We start from the raw sequence: 16,085 nt of genomic DNA, 5'->3' as shown, positions 1-16,085 counted from the left end.
GACGCATTACACGACCGTAACACGCCCCCACAGATTCCCTTCATAACCTCTCTGTTGCTTTGTGGTTGGACCAACAGTAATTTTGTCTGTGGTTTCTCATCCAAACCTGCGCTCGCCTTTGTGCCTGTGAGACGATGAGTGTTGAAGGGATGTGTCAGTTTGGTACATATTCCTATCCCCCTTAAGGATTCTTACCATTTGGTTTTTATATTGCTTTTAAGATGAATGGTTTGTGCAGTGTGCCGAGCTTTTGTCTGGTCTTCCACGTATTTCATGCCGGGGTCTGGCAGCAAACGTTTAAAAAGTTTTCTACAAGTTAAGTTGTAAAACAGAAAAGCAAAATGTGCTTCTGACACTTCTGCTTCATTAAAATCTAATGTGAGAGGAAACTCTCTGTATTCTCTGCTCGTCTGGAAATACTTTTTTCCAGCCAAATTTAAAATCAATGTGAAGATGATGAATTTACGAGCATCTCTCTCTAGAACTATTATCGAGATATTGATGCATCAACAATTTCCAGTCAGGTGCCATTAAACCATGTGAGTCAGAGGAGGGTTTAATGAGATACACAAATATTTACTGTGTTGTTTCGTTCACGATTTCAATTGGAAAGTTCGTATCTGTCCACATGGATCTGATGTTTCCTCTCGTCAGGTGCAGATGAGCAGAATTGACCATCGGACAGAGCCAGAGCCTGTTTTTGGTATCTTCTCTCAATCTCAATCCTAATCCAGGAAATGTATTTGGCATGTTACATAAACTTTATGGTCATATGTTGAAAATTATACTATATAATTTTATAACTTTTACACAACTGCCACAAGATTCTTTATGGTCGCATGCATAGTAAAAACAGGAGTCACATCGTACAATGAAAATCTTACTTTACACACACATTTATCTACAGACACTTGATAAATTTACTTTTTGTGTATTTTCATGTATTTTGTGCAAATCGTTACGTGAACATTATTGCAGCAGGTCATAACGTGCATTGTGTGTTATTGTTGTGTGTTATTTGCCACACATGCAAATGCACTGGTTAAGCTGGGTTAGGACCATTTCTGCTCACAATAAATTTAATTTCATTCTAAATCACCCATTTATTTATCTCCCCTGATTAAACTGTGTATAATCAGCCAGATACATCACTTTGTCTCATGTGACAGAATGTGGTGCAAACGTGTGTGGACCGTTCCAGGAAGTAGCCTGAGGAAGAAAAACAAAAAGAAAATCTCAGTGATGAAAATCTGGTTAAGAAAAAGAAACAGGAGCATGGATGTACTCGATTATGAACCCAGCAGTATTTAGATTACGTGGGAGGAGCCTTTCAGTGGAGAAACACTTGACTTGGCGTTGTGCTTACGTACTCGGTGATGCAAATGCCTCCATACAGGGCAGCTGAAACTACTACACATATTAAGTGAATCATGTGGCACATGGAGCACACGCCCCCACATGGAGGACGAACAGGCTTTGAGACATATTAAGAGTGCCCCCCCCCCCCCCCCCCCACACACACACACACTTCAAATGCCATTTGACCGACTGTGCATGAGCACCTGCTCACACAGGCCGCAGAGAAGAAACATAAAATAATAAAAACACATTTTCCAAACCTACGCCAGTAAGAACTCACAGTTGTGCCGCGGGGCTGAGTCTCTCTGCCCGTGACGTATGTCATCACTCTTTTGCCGCAGGGAGCCGCCGGCAAAGGAGCTCTCCCTCGTTGAAGGAGGGGTCAGGGGTGACGGTGAATCACCACATCCCTCAGTGATTTGTCATTATTGCGTTGGGTTTCCAAAGGCAGATGGGAAGTGGATAATTGCTTTTTATCTCTCGGCAAGCAGAAGGATTGTGGAGGGAGAGAAAAAACAAAGAGTTACATCCACTTCAATGACGACTTACAATGAAAACTACTTTATAGTCACATTAATTATCATTTTACTGTCCAGGTGTTTGTTTTACACATCTTCTTCATTTCCTTCTCTCACTTAAACATCTGATCTACGTAGACGTCGCTTAACATCTCAGAACACACCAAAAAGCATATTCTCCAAAGTGATGAATCATTCTGTTAAAAATATTTATAAAACTTAATCTCTGATGAGAAAGCCTGGGAATACTAGTAAAAAACAAGTTATGCATATCGTGTAATTTATTTTTCAAAATCACGAAAAACCCCTCATCCAACTAAACTATTGTTCTTTCAAAGAAATATTAGTCACCGATTAAAACCCAGTAGACAGAAACCTTTAACCTTTTCTAAATGTATTTCTCTTCTCAACAGCAAACAAACAAACAGATACTGTATAGTCACCATTTGTTTGACCTTCAGGATATATATCGGGCTTTGGTGAAGAATTGCTGATCACAAACGAAATGTGTTTGCTTGGAATAAAACTCCTGCAGGGAGAAACGAGGTCAGAGCCGAGACGATGAATATCAAGACGTGTGCTCAGTAATGAAGTTCTCCACAGTTGCCTGTGTTAAAAACAATCCTCCACGAGAAACAACAGACAAATAAAAAACTTACATTGAAACAATATTTCCTTTCTCTATCTTATTGTCACATATACATAGACACACTCATAAACACAGAAGAAATATTGATATGATCCTTTTGAGCTTCACTTTATTTCCTTATGAGTTTAATATTTATGTCAATTTCTTTGCAAACACAACATATTATGATTTTTATTCAGGAAAAATATAATACATGTATATTATAAAAAGTTCTATATTAAAAACATATTTGGGTATTTTTATTAGAGTTACAACTGTGGGTTTGCTACATAGAACTAACTTTTTAAAACATTAAAGTAGTGGGGACTAAATATTTACGGGAGGGAGACAACAGGTGGGAGACATTAGAGGAGGTGAAGGTGTTCAGGGAGACTGGAGACAGATGTGATCGTCAAAATAAAACAGGAAACATCACAACACATATAGAAAAGTAACTTGGAGATCTAATACATAAGACTCAAAGTTACTTTCTCATGGTTGGTCTGTAATTGTCGTTGGTTGGAGAAGTGGTTAGAGAGCTCTTCCCTCTGTGTAAACCAGGTGCAGACCTCTTAATGGTTTTTGGTGAACTACCCCTTTAAGACGCGAGACGATGCAACAACAATTAAACAGGGTCCCCTGGGTCCTTTTTAAATTGATTTGCGGTTTAACTTTGGATGATAATTGTGTTGATGCTGTGTATATTTTTACTGTAGATGATCAAAATTCTATGAACTTGTATATGTTGTCATGAAAATGTTGACATTTTAACCTGTTGGTGGCGCTATAGACAGGGTGTCACCAAAGACAGAGATTCAGGTCATGGACTCATCATTGTGTTAAACTGTGATCAATTACAGGAGAAGCAGGAGAAATTGATTTGTTTTTTTTACCCGGTGTCATTATCTGATCTATTGTGCAGCCATCACAGAACCATTACATAACCATCACAGAACCATTAGAGAACCATTACAAAACCATCACAGTCTTCATGTTTGGAGCTGCACATGTGAGCCGGTGTTGTGAGTCGCAGGCTTTCAGGGAAAAAGATAAACCTGAATGAAAATGAGTAATATTTGTTCACATGCTGTGAATACAAATAGATCCATAACCTTTCTACCTCCTCACAATTCACGTGTTTCTTCTCATAAGCTGCACCTGATACGTGTTTCTTCCATTATCTGAGTCTAATGTCACATAAAATAAGAGAAATGATTCCACGAAAGAGTCTGTGTGGATATGCAGCTTTCAGGGACCTTTCCAATTTGATGGATAATTAACAACAGGCCTTTCCTGTCAACCCCACACCCAACATGCTCGAAGCACTTAGTGAAGTAATTAATACCAGCGTTTAATGAGTCAAAGCTCTTTGCTGTAAAGCTTTTATTCATTTTCCTCTGTGCCCATAAAGCCTGTTTTCATTTGCCCTCATGTTAGTTCATGTAGTTTAAACACAGTCGACAAGGTTCAGAGGTTAAATTTGTGCTTTCCTCAATGCACTCTACATCTCTGACCCTGTTAACCTGTATTACCTGACTGCTAATATGTGGAGCCGGGTGACAGGCACGTTCTGTACCTTGATTCAAATTAACGGATAATTGACAGCAACTTCATGAGGGGAACTCCGCGGTCACTTCTGATGAGGATGTGGTGTTAGCCTCTGTGTTAATTAACGGAATAACATTATATAAGTAAAATAACAAGCTGCAGAATTGCTCGGAGGATTGAAGAAATCATAAACCTGTTTTTCAATCATACAACTAAGAACTGAAGCTGACTGTGCAGAGACTAAATATCCACATTACAACAACCAACAAGATTTTAACGTCCACACACACTATGGATGCATTTTTAGCTACTTAACTTAGATATTTCCACTATAAAGAAAGTAATGAAACTGATTCTTTCCCACTGTTGGATCTTTGTCTGGTCTAATTCTTAATTGATCAGAAATATAAAAATCTATCTATAATCTATCTATAATGAGATAATGAGAGGAAACTGATGTAATATATTCAAATGAAAGAAAATACTATACACGAGAAAGAGCATTAAAAATGATTCTCACCAGAAAGTGTCAGAACATCAGACTTCTCCGGGAATTGTCACCAAAATCTTCTTTTATGAGCCGATCTTACATTTTTCTTACAAGGGATTTAATTGACTTGTTACAATTTGGCTGAGACACACTTAGAGTTCAGACTTTTCATTATGATTTTATTCTATGTCTTAACTTCACATGGTATGAACTGAAACTTCCTATAACCACCTCAGCAGCCACTGACAGAGGCAGGATCAGCACCATGGAGAGCTCCACCTCAGCCTGTCCTCACGGTCGTATCATGAAATGTTATTGATTTGAATAATCGTCTTTATCGTCCTGAACAACGATTTCTTCCCGAGCTTCCTGTGAAAATGCACCTTCATCATCATCTTCTTTTTAATTGTTTGTTATATCATGTATCCAAACTTTCTGTGATAGTCAACTGTTATCTGGTAGTTCCTTCAATTTGTGAAATATTAAAAACAGGTCGAAACTTTCAGCAAATCTTAAAATGAATACCTATTATTATATTGACTCAGATAGTAGAAGACCTATAGGGGGCTATTACCTTTGTATGACACTGAGCAGCAATTCAGATCAAGTATGAGACAGTGCGTCATGTTCCATCATCGTCACGTATTTTAGGCTGTAGCAACTACCATTGATATAATATCCTTTTTTATAGGTGCTTAAAATGAGTCAGTGTGTGTGTGCGTGTATTTGTGCATGTGTGTGTAGTTGTTTGTGTACAGCCATCAGGTGGGTGATTGCGTCACTGATCCAAACTGTACACAGCAAGTGGTTGCAACCTCACAAGTCCTCAATTTAACCCAAACAGAATGATGAAGATAATGACGCACAGGCCTTCCCCTGCACCACCTCCTCCATATTCATTACCGGGTCCTAGTGATGCTTAATTACAGTTTTAATTAGCGTATACAAGGAGGTTTGGCAGATTCATATAAACATGCTAATACAAGGCGGTCAGGTAGAATATCAAAATGTGTTTCCAGGTCCCCGGAGAAATTCTACAGTATAAGCTGTTAAGTGACAGTTCAGTGTTGTTGGTCGTGTGTTTATTTGCTTCTTCAAAATGAAAATGAAAATGTATAACATCCTGCAGCCAGGCCCCTTTGAATAGAGGGCTTCTTTCCTTGATCCTTCTGAAAACCTCAGATGTAATAGAGTTGTATGTTCCACAGAGCGCTGGTCACCTGTTTATTCAAAGTTCATTAATATTGAACGTGTCACGCACCAACGTGCTCGGGCCCTAATAATACAAAATAAAAAAGGCCAAACGTGAAGCTGCTAAGATAAACGGTTTTCGAGATTTGCATTCCAGAAACCAACAGACAGAGATTTCTAGAATAAGTAGATGTAAGTGGGGGATTTAGTATGTGCAATACTATGTGAGCACGGAGAGTAGGAGAGAAAAACCAAAAGATAAAGGGTTGAAACACGGTGACACAATTCAGACGTCAGTTGTTTCCACTGGTTCCACAACTACATCCTCAGTTTTAACACATTGACAACATGCGTTCGAGCCGTTTACCAGGTTCTGACCTGGCCACGTTTCACAGGATGTGAGGGCAGACAGCGGAGGCAACAACTGGCAGTGACACCAGACAGTCACTAAATCCTTGCATACTATTCCAGTAACGCTGCTGACGTCAGTGTCCGTGCTCAGACGGCAGATGTTTGAATCCAAGGTGGTTTGTTGTAAAATGAACCTGTGACTTAGTAGTTTACCTCTGCTGTGGTAATGACTCGCTTCAGGCTGCAGCTCTCTGACACAGAGTCGTCGAGAATTTGAATGAGTCAAGCTGAGCGAGGAGCGATGGAGATGTCCTCACAGCGAGACGTCCATTTGCTTTGGGATAACAGGAAACGTGCGAGCACATTTCAGGAAATAGCAATTACAACTTTAGTAAATAACTGAGCTTATTTGCATTGGGAGTTATTTATCTAACACGGTGACATTACACGGTGACATGCTTCCAGCGGAGCTCTCAACATTAGACGACAGTGCACAGCCCGACTGCAACATTTACTGAAACCAGCGACTGTTGATGTTATTATCATGGGAGTTGAAAATAATGACTGTGATGGGAACTTTGACTTCTGAAATGCAAATGTGGATAAAGATAATGTACCAGTCTCCCTGACAGTGTTTTGTTGATTTGTTTTTGCAGTGGTGGAAAAGCGGTTAGCACTCACAGCACAAAGGTCATCAGTTCAAATCCCAGTCCGATTTTCTTCCATGTTCTCCTCATGCCTGCAGGGGTTCTCTATGTTAATTGTCCTCTGTGGGATAATCCTTGACTTTTTAGTAGCTTTAACATTTGTAACTCTATCTCCTGACATTTCCATCTTTTATTCTTAATTCGTCCAAATTTTTTATTTATGAGCAAAAACATGCAAAACTAACAACCCCAGCCCCAGGACCTTGCTCCGATCTCTCTATTACATTGTGAAATTGTCTCTGTTGTGCTTTTTCTCCACGAATCCAAAGATAAAAGCAGTTTGAAAATGTAACCTTATCTTTTAATGAAGCAACAATTTGCTCAATTTTATTAGGACACAATAAAAAGCATCTGTAATATTTAAGTTACCTCTGAGATGGTGCCGTTTAATCATAAAAAAACAAGACTAGATGAAAAAATGAAAACAACTAAGCCTCAAAAGGATATGAATGAAAATATTCAACTTGAGATGGGTTAAATACTGACTTCATACAGTGGGAAATTGCTCAGGGCCGTTCTGCCAACAGGTTGATGCTCGCAGTTCGAAGGATTCAGTTCCCCATTCTGGTCGCGTACAATTCTCTGAACAGGTTTCCTTGACCCCTGCTCACCTGCCTGTTTGTGTAACCGACAGGAAGTGGCTGCTGCTTTTAAACAACACTGATGACTGAGCTGCTCCCTTGAACCGCTAATGGTCACTTCCGCTGTAGAGAACAGAGCCTCTGCACGAGGAGCTGCATGTATCGCTGCTCTCACCCCCCGAGAATGTCTCTGCCCATAAGATTCAGAAATCTATTAACCTCACATTTATCCCTTCAAAGGTTGAGGCTTCAAAGTTATTACACACCGCAGCAGAAAAAAGATCTCAGGTGGGTTTTTGTGTTTGCCTGGTCTTCTACAAAAGATGTAGAAAAGAAATCCATGGGTCTAAATGGAGCTTTTATTTACCTATGAAGTCCGAGGCTCTCGCTTTTCAGCAACTGTGACAAATTAGAATAATTCTGAGCCAAAAAAAACACCATGAATGACGACACATCTTAAATTTAGAGAAAAGCTCTGCCCATCCAGAAAACTGCAAAGCACATCAATGGTTTGACAGTAAAGTGAAGGAGGGATCGGAATCAGGGTTAGAGAGTAGTGGAGAGACGATCTCAGAGATGAACCGACAACCTGCTGCTCAAGGTGTGTGCGCCCATGAAGTATGGACTCGTACATTTGGTCCCCGGGTCGCGTTTGCATGGTGCAATTATGTGTTTTCCAGGAACATGCAACTAGACGTTTTTCCCTCAAGGGTCATTTTCACTCTGCCCTCATTGTCATACTTGAGAGTCCTTTGTGTTTCTCTACATCTCCTAATTATTTCCTTTTTTTGCAATATTAATTACTTTCAATAAGACACAGAGCCCGGCTCAAGTGTCATGAGCCGACATGAGTAGAGCTGGAGGATGAAATGAGCAGGAGCAGGAATCTAGAGGGAGAAAGAAACACTGCAGGACGTGTTTGCTCATCGTGGGAACTGTCGGGTTTCTCTATAATTTTGTAAGGTCTCAACCTTACTTTGTAAATTGCCTTAAGATAATTTATGTTGTGATTTAGCGCTTTTCATGAAAACATATCCTAGTTTTGTTGCTGTTTCACATTAAAAACAACGAGTTGCCGTGCCCGTTCGAAACCGGCCTGTTTGCTTTAGTGCTCTGGAGCTTTATTCCTTGTCATTAGTGAGTCCTCCTCAAACAGTACTAAAATATACTGACACTTTTAAGTGTTGTGGTGCTGGACGCTGTGTGCAGAGCTTCTTATGAATGGTCTATGGTGCAGAGTGAAGTTAGAAAACGTTTCGTTCATCCAACCTGGTTTATCTGCATATAATTCATAAAATTAAACTGAATGTGCTTAATTAATGTTCACGTATGTGGCTTTTATTTAAGTTGGAGAATGACTGACTCAACTGACAGACGTCTGTGGAATGAATGCGTAGATACAGGATCGCTTTTAATGTGAAGCCAAGGAAAGTACAGATAGTACTGCTTAACACCTGTTGTCTGAAATGCGAAGTGAGTAATGGAGCAAGAGGAAGCTGCCACCGTGAACTGTTAGAAGAAGGTTAATCAAATGCATTTGAACCAAACAGGAAGAAGTGCACAACAAAGTCCGGGGCTTGATCGGAAAACAGAAAAGTCGGTCAAATGCTGGTCTCACAAAGCTGAGTCACCGGATGTCCACAGAGAACGACACTCCGCAGACACAAAGTCATTTCTCGCCACTGGCAAATCCATCAGGGGACGTTTCCAATGTCCGAAAAATCCCTCTGACAATGAGTGAGAAAAAAAAAAAAAAGAAAATACGTTTGTTCCTTCTGAGCACTCAGCACTTTAATTGCCTCGGAGCCAGTGCTTCCAAGTGAGTGATTGCTGTTGGTGTTAATTTTCTGTAGCTGCTGCCTCCCTTAAAATGTCATTGACGTCACCAGAGTAACAGGAAGAAGAAGAAGAAAAAAGAAGAAGAAGAAGAAAACGGCTAGCCTCAACAACTTCTCACAGACCTTGTTCACTCCTGTAGACACAAATTTACCGGTCACTCATGCACAATCACACACATGCACGGAGAGAGAGAGAGAGAGAGAGAGAGGGCAAAGTGAGGGCTGATGGCAGTTGTTGAACACAAAGACAATATGAATGACAGCATCTCAACAGCTGAAAGACGCCATTGAGCGCAGATGGTGAAAAGAGGCCGAGAGCGAAAGACAAAGACGGTGAAACAAAGTGGACAGATGTGAATTCAGGGTTAATTTGAAAACCACAGTGACAAACTCCCATCGAGGGGATCAACGAAACACACAACATTATTTTTTAATTCATCTGAAGGAACTGTGCCACATTTTTCTTCTTTAGTCTCCGTCTGTGATTTGGTTTGATTATATGTGAACCACTCCAACTTCACTTTTCAGGAAAATAATCCACCTGAATTCATATAACACACCGAAGAGGTCAAGTGTGTGTACATTTGTGCGATGTGCCATCATCATTGTGTACAGATGTCATTCTCCCAATAAGAATATGTTTTAATATCTTGATGAATGTCGCTGCACAGTAAAATGCCTCAGGTAGTACAATACATTTTATTTCGAATACTTTCCATCCTGAAAAAAAAATCAAAGTTCTGCTGTTTAACCTTCACCGCAATTCCACGAGTCCCCCTCTCGTCTCTGCATTACATTTCTGGTGGAGTATTGACTTTTAAAAGACAACCAGGCAGAGAAAACTGGGTTTACGCAGCGAGTTCGTCGGTGGAGATGATGGAGAAAGTCTCCGGAGTGTGCGTGCGTGCTTGTCCAGATTGTGTAATGACCACATGCTGCAGGCCAATAGCTATATTTTTCAGTTTTCAGCCAAAGGTATGGAACCTTTGCAGATGGTAACAATCTGGCATGTGCGCATCGAGGAGGTTTATCTGTGAAATCACTGTCATCACCCATTTCTGAAATTGGGCTGAGAGCAGCTGTTTCTGTCTATAGTGGTTCCACCTTTACCCACAGGAAAAGTAGAAATACAAACATGTAGAGGCTGGAGTAGTTCAGGTACAGTGTGTAGTAAACAGTGACTAAAGGATCCATCCATTATCTATATCGCTTATCCTCTTGAGGGTCCAGCAGAACAAGGATTCAAACCAGGAAGATATATATATAAGTTTGAATTGCTAATTTCAGTGGAAATGACTCGATATAGCACGAGACGGTAAAAGGCTGCTAGCGATTCTAATTTGATATATTTCGGTGCAATAAATAAATAGATAAACTCACCTGGGGCAACATACTCCGGGTGGAAAATATGTTTTTGTGATAAGCTTCATTAATCTGTTTTCTAACTCTCTTAACATATCTTGCACAAGCACATGTTTCCTCTTTGTGTTCTGCAGATAAAGGCATGTTTACGCTGTGAGGGATCCTTCTTACCGTGGAAATTCTTGAGCACTGGGTTGTAAGAGGTTTCTTTGAAAGGACTCACACAAGCCAAACTCACCACACAGACGGAAAAAAGTATTTTCCTCTTTGCTTATTGCTGTTCAAGCGGTAAAAGGGATCATCAGTCCCTTTATTACTTTGATAAATATCATTTATCAAAACAAATGTCCCTCATCTACAGTTTATATATGTTTCACACCACTCTGACTCAGTCATAAGCACCTGGTGGCAAAGATGCAGCTGCAGGGAGATTTTCCTCACGCACGTCTAATGACGCACATCACCGTGAACAAAACAAAGGGATGCTCGGTGAGGCAGGAACATGAAATCCACACTATGCAGGACCAGGGGAGCTTTATTCACTTCCCCCCCATGCAGGAGCACAGAGCTTGTTCTAGAAGCAAATTGATTATTTACAGATTTCTACTGCAGCAGATTTCTGCAGCAAATAGTCTTTGCACTTGTTGCTGTGCAACAAGTGCAAAGTTAAAAAAGATTTCTTAATTCCTTATAAATACCCCACCCGGGAATAGGTCAAGCATAAACACTTTTGGAATAACCACGTAAACATCTGCTCATGCAAACACACGCTTTGCATGAGCAGATGCATGCTGGGACACAGCTGGAAGTTAACACCAAACTTAGAATACTGTTGTTGTTGTTTTTCTCCTCACAAAAGGTACAATTTCACTTTTTCATCCTGAATATTCTGCATCAAGACGCAGGGAGCTCCTCTGTGCTGGAACTTCACCGTGAATCATGTTGTCACGGTAACCGAGCCCTTACATATGGAGGAACCCTTAGCTTGTGATAGCCGCGTTGCTGTGGTGATGCCTTTCCGTTCGAATGCATTCATTTGTCAGAGGAGAGTGTGAACTGTGAAGGCAGCAGGACGCTCAAATGAACAATTACAGAATATATTGCACAAATGCATAATGTCAACAGCAAACAGGTTTATCAATGAGATGTCAACAGAAATCAGCGAAAGGAATAATGTGCAGAAGTGAACTTAAACCTGACCTGATTTCATATTTCCGATGACACAGATGTGTCCTGGTTCAGACATTGAATATTTCCGGAGTCGACAGCACTTTGCAAACATTCATTTTGTGGTAATGATTTCTTATAAGTGAGGACAAAGCTCAGATGCAAGAATGAAATAGCAAATAGGAGCTGTGCACCCTTTGAAGAGAAAAGATTGGATAAGAGATAAAGAAAACAAAATGAACACACGTCCAAACAAAAGTTGGGGGCATGGGTTTTAGAAAACTCAGACAAAGGTTACACAGAGTGTCTGCTGTGGTTTTGTAATCACAGTGGCTTGCACTGGCCATCGGTGTCTGGTGGAGACTCGGCTTCCGGAAGCGACTCAATGCAGAATACTAATGCCGCAATTAGTGTAACCCAGCAACACGAAGTTGGCTGCCCTTGAAGAGAGGCGAGAGAACGGGGCTGAATGCATCGCTCTGACACTGACGGGCTCTAGTGGCTCCTGTCATGCTCTCTGCACAGACCCTGAGAGGGACGCCGGATCAGAAGGGCGCCGCCGAGGGCCGCACCGATCTGAACGGCGGCGAGGACGGCGAGGTTACGAGGTCAAGTGGTGCAGGATCTCTGAAGGTCATCCCTACGGCGGCAGACATAAAGCCACTTCCGAATGCTCCCATCTCTTTAGAAAAGGTGCCTCAGCAGGTTGTGACCCTGGCGTTGTTTTCAGAATATGTAATCTAGCAGGAAACGTTGTGGAACAAATAGTTTTCTTATTGTACTCTGAAAAACCACTGTTTCCTGCTCAGCATTAACTGGACACAGGTTGCTGAACGCAGAGTGAAGCATTCATCAGCTGAGGAGTCAGATATATCAGGAGCCACAAGAGACTGAGAGCAGAGATAAAAAAACTAAATTAAAACTCTTTTTATAGGAAAGTAAAAAACACAACTCTACACAAATTATAGTGTTTTTCTGTAAGTGCAAAATTTGTAACTTAAAGCATCTGTTGTCTGGAAAGTTTTTCGATTTGAACTTGATTTTGTTCACAACTTGTTTACAATGACCCCAAGTGGCCTCGAGTTGTTATTGCGCCCGTTTGTTATTTCCTCCGCTGATCTTTTGCAGAATAGAACAAGTTTTATAGTCTGATATAGGTTTGGAATATAGGTTTTTGCTATATAGGCTGATTGACACGTCTGTAACCAAGCAACCCTCCAGGTGTTGAGCTGCAGGTAAGTGAGTTATAACGTGTAGTTAACTTTCAGTCAGACAGATGAACCTCAGTGGTCGTCTGAGGTATAAAACATCATCCGGACGACCATCCACCCAAAAGACTGAAGTTATCGAACAGACGTCGGCTAATTGAAACTAAATGGCCCCGTTTGAGAGTCTGTGGAGTGCATCAATCCCTCCTGCCTGTCCCCCCCCCCCCCCTCTCACATCTCAAGTGGAGACAGATTGCACGTGTCATGCATTCTGATGAACCCGTAGCTATGGCAACCCGTCCTCGAGCGCTCACTCGTTCAATACAACACACTTGGAAGCGTTGCACAGCACTTTTTACACAAGTGCAGTTTTCCCCTTGACTCACTTATTACACAGGCCTCGCAACCACCATCCCAGTATTGATTGATAGACACAGTCCATTTTCGACAGATTGTACACACAGGCGGGGAGGATAGTGTTTTTTTTTTACTCATTGACAGCGCTGACATGTCTGAGTCTCTGCCTCCATTCAGGTTTTTGTTTTCTTGGCTTGGCGGCGGGAGGAGGACTGAGAAATGGGAGGTTTACAAGTTGTCATGTTTCACACAACCAACGCACAACAAGCTTTATGTTTGCCTTCCAGTGGGATGAAATCTGTGCAGTATGGTAATTATTAAATCAAACTGTGCGAGGGAGATAAGATGAATGACACAGAACAAAGTTAATAGGAGAGAGCTGGAAACCCTTGGGCTGCTGAAAATCACACTTTTGGAATGACTTTTTTACACCTTTTTTATGTTTTCTGTCGCTGGTCTTGTGATTTAATTAGCTCAAAAAGTTATAAATCCACTCTGAAGAAAGTTATGAAATGTGTTTCATAAAGATTATGTGATCCATATCCTTCTGCTCATTATACAGTACTTTCTAGAACGATGGATTTTCTTCCTTCCTGCTGAGGAGTGACGTTGGCCATGCTTGCGCGGCCATGATTAAAGTCACCCTGATTTGGCTAGATTGCCCCACAAGAGCAACTAGGTCAGACAAATTGACCCTCGATTGAGGAGCAGAGTAGCGATCAGAAAAGTATGAATGCAATTTGATCAGCAGATCACTCCTTTTGCAAAGCTCTCTGTGCAAAGATAACCTCTTATTCACATGTAAAAAGTTTTTAACTAAATAAATGTCTACGTGGTGTCATGAGCTGTGCACCGCAAACTAACAATAAAGGTTTTTAAAAGTTATTTACTTCATGATTTGCTCTCCAAATGACTCTTGAAAAAAGTTTTGTGTCCTCATTAACTTTGTCTAAATTAGAGTCCGCTGCTGGTTTTGTTCTACAGGGGGTGGTACAACAAAGGTGGGAAGACTTCAAATAGAACAGTACATGTATTGTGGTTCAGTGGGCTGAGCTGTCAAACGTCCTCCCAGTCACTATCTATATGTGTCACTGATAATTATTTTGTGCTTTATTTTGGAAGGCCATCAAACGCTTGCTTTTAATCCAAGGCTACAAAAGCTCTTCACGTGTACAGAAAATATCTTAAAATGCAGAAGCGAAGATGGCGAGCAAGGGAATAGATATTTCCACAGGCAAACTTTCTGACAACAATAAAGAATTATTTGAAAAAATCACTGTCAAGACCTTTTTAGAGTAAGGTTTCTCCAGCTTTTCACCAAATGGGTTTAGTTGACTGGACCTAACAGCAGAGAGAGGCCACCGGATGCAGCTCTGCAGGTCTCTGATGTGACAAACACCAAACCCATCAAACCCATAAACTTCCTGTCTCCCTATCAGAAAATATGTGCCTGCATCTGGATGTAACCCAGCTGGAGATCATGTTTTTTCTTCACCCGTCTTTCTTTTCTTGTTGCAGCTTTGTCGTGCAGAAAAACAAAATTTCTTGTACTCCTTGATTGACAGGACTTGCTGACCTTACTTCCTCCACAGTGGGGGGCGGAACAGCAGAAACCTCAGTCACCAGAAGTCTTTAACTTCGAGCAGGGAAACAACAACTCTCCCATGCTGATTCCGAAAAAATAATAAGAAAGAACACAGGATACATACGAGGTGTGCAGTCTGAGTTAATAACCGTGATGTAGAATCTGTGAAAGTTAAAAACAGCTCGTACAAATCATTTTAGGAGCCTGAGCTGGAAAATCGTTGCGACTGAATTTCATTTCCTTGAGCTTATTTGAAACGACGGTTATCTTTGCCTCCTTCCTCCTTTCTAAGTATAGGTTAAACTGTATACTTTCCTTTTTCTAACAAAACGTCTTGCGAGGCTTCTTTTTTAAAAACTGGCTTGATTTCCTAAAAGTACTATTTCCATCTACAGCGGGCTCCATTTTGGACGACTCTGTCCTATAAATACACGTCTTGACAATGAGCCATTGGTTGTGCATCACTAGTAATTATGTTTAATGCCTAAGAGCGGGTTCCAGGGACTATTTTGAGGTGGTGGAACTGATCATTTACTGGCGTGAGGACCCATTTTTGATCACAATGCCTCATCCAAAAGAGGTCCCTGTCCGAGCAGTGCACGCCCAACTTCTGCTGAGTGGCCCGTGCATCACAGGCCCCTTGTGGAGACACCCCCCCCCCCCCCCCCCCCCCCCGATACAGGCGACACATACCACTAAAAAGACCGTGCGAGCTAATTACCCTCCAATCTTCTTCATTTATTGTCGCCATTCTCAGCGGCGGTGGGAGGGATCTCTTTGGACCAAACAGCTGAAAGTTGACCTTGCCTAATTTGTACATCTTTCCTTCCTGTGGCAGAAATGGTTGAGTCACTGGCATTGTGTGATGGCTTCATTCATTCCTTCTCTCTGCACTCAGGCTCCTGCACAAGGAGAACTTGAGGCTAATGGCGCAAGCACAGAAAATACCTCAGTTGCGTCAAGGTAACAGGTGAGTCATGAGCACTTAAAGAAACACGGCCAGAACAAACAGATCTCTCCCTCATATGCAGATACTGTGTTCCCTGCAGGGATCTGCTCTCAGACACCTGAAGTGCACCGTATGGATTTTTGCAGAAGTCAAATATTGAGTATGTCCCCCCCCCCCCCCCCCCCCCCCCCCTCTCTCTCTCTCTCTCTCTTTTCCTCCCTCTCTTTTCTTCTTGCCAGGAAATCC

The sequence above is a fragment of the Hippoglossus hippoglossus genome, chromosome 11 (genome assembly GCF_009819705.1).
Source record: "Hippoglossus hippoglossus isolate fHipHip1 chromosome 11, fHipHip1.pri, whole genome shotgun sequence".
In the NCBI taxonomy this organism is placed as follows: domain Eukaryota; kingdom Metazoa; phylum Chordata; class Actinopteri; order Pleuronectiformes; family Pleuronectidae; genus Hippoglossus; species Hippoglossus hippoglossus.
Note: the sequence above shows the minus strand (reverse complement) of the source record.